General features: G+C 46.7%; 1 pseudogene; it reads right to left on the bottom strand.

Annotated features, from left to right (window-relative positions):
* Positions 1–975: 975 nt before the first annotated feature.
* Positions 976–1,433, bottom strand: LOC118550138 (mitochondrial pyruvate carrier 2 pseudogene; annotated as a pseudogene).
* Between the last annotated feature and the right edge of the window lie 435 nt (positions 1,434–1,868).

Here is a 1,868-nt window from a genome sequence, read left to right as displayed (position 1 = left end):
AGAGGGGACAAATACACAGAAATGGGGCAAAATCCTTGACTGCAGCCCTGCCATGATGTTGGTCATTCTATGTCTTTGTTGGAAGAACGTGGCCTTTATGGCACCATTTTTCTCCATATTAGGGGCAGGGGATGGGAAGGCCATACGTACTGTCTCAGCACTTGGAGGGTGAACTTGAGACCTGGCTCCCTTCTCAGAAAGTCTAGAAATCTTCAGCGGTGGCAGTCCTAGGCAGTGGCCCTTACTTTATGGCCCCTTCATTTCCAATCCGACATATTGAAAACGTCTTGATTTCCATTTGCCTCAAAGCCCTGTGTTTCCGGCATCGCACTGCTGAAGTGCATGTGGGTTCCGCCTGGCAACCCGGTCCCCACTAGCCCTTGTGTTGACGCATTTTCAGTGCCATGTCCCAGTGGTGGTTGTCACACTGTTTCTCGTTCTGAAATTACTCAGACGCAGGAAGCCTGCCTTCTCCGGAAGGCTTCTCCCTTATCTCACATTACTTTCAGCTGGAAAATCACTCTCAGCAGATTCCTGAACGGAGGCTGCTGTCGCCACTTCCAACCTGTGTCCCGGGGCCCAGTGAGAAACAAGTCTCCGCCATGTCCTCCTCAAGACCCCAGCTTCTGATGGTTCGGGCTCCCAGTGGCCCTTCTCCCAGCTACGTCTTTTTCTGCAGCAGTGGCATATGATTTGAATGCTCTCTTGCCCCAGTTCTCTTCAGAAAAAGCAAATTTTCTTTTAATCAACCTTATTGAGGCATAACTCATATACAATAAAATTCACCATTTTTTAAATTCAAAGTTTATTTTTCTGTTGAATCAACTATTAGCTCCCAGTATACAGTTTGATTTTTTTATGCCTTCCAAACATTAGCACAGTTATTATCACTTTATCAATAAGCAAATAAAAAATCAATTTAGTCCCAGTGGTTATGTCTAGAACAATCTAGATTGTTCTGGCGGTCAGGAACTCTTAACTGTTTGCTTTAGCTTTTAGTTCTTTGTTCTATCTCCAAATACGAAAGAGCTGTCCCCACAAAGAGGTTAACAGCAAACAGACTCCAGGTTTTTGGAATAATTACAAGTGAGTATCTTAACTAAATAAACCCTGTGGCCCTCCCAACAGCAGGTTGAGTTGAGTTTCTCTGCAGGCCTGGCTGTGTCCGCCAATCCCACACACACCAGTCCCCGTTTCATAACAGGAGCCCAGGGGGAAAAAGCTTTTTGGGGACCTGCCCGGTGATTGTATAAGGACCTCAATTTCTCAGGCACCAGGAGCTCCATTTTGTCGAGGACCCAGTGGTAGGTGGCCTGAAGGCCCCAGGGGGCCAGCTGACGTCTCTTCAGATGGGTGACCTCAGGCGGGTGGGAGAGTGGCCACGTGCTCGTGGCTGACAAAGAAGGGCACTCCTCACCTCCTCCTGCCACCATGCCTCTCGTCCTCCTCTCCCCTAGGGTGCCCTTTGCACCACTCAGCCTGCCCTCCTGTGAACCCACCAGGCGGCCAGGGCCCAGAAAAGAAAAAAAACATTCTTTAAGGAGACAGTTTGATGCGTTTTTTGTTTGTTTTTTTAAAGATTTTTTTAATTTAATTTTATTGTGTTATGTTAATCACCATACATTACATAATTAGTTTTAGATGTAGTGTTCCATGACTCATTGTTTGCGTATAACACCCAGTGCTCCATGCAGAACGTGCCCTCTTTAATACCCATCACCAGGCTAACCCATCCCCCCACCCCCTCCCCTCTAGAACCCTCAGTTTGTTTCTCAGAGTCCATAGTCTCTCATGGTTCGTCTCCCCCTTCAATTTCCCCCACCTTCATTTTTCCCTTCCTACTATCTTCTTTTTATTTTTTTTTAACA

The sequence above is a fragment of the Halichoerus grypus genome, chromosome 8 (genome assembly GCF_964656455.1).
Source record: "Halichoerus grypus chromosome 8, mHalGry1.hap1.1, whole genome shotgun sequence".
NCBI lineage: Eukaryota > Metazoa > Chordata > Mammalia > Carnivora > Phocidae > Halichoerus > Halichoerus grypus.
This window is presented reverse-complemented; position numbering and strand designations above follow the sequence as displayed.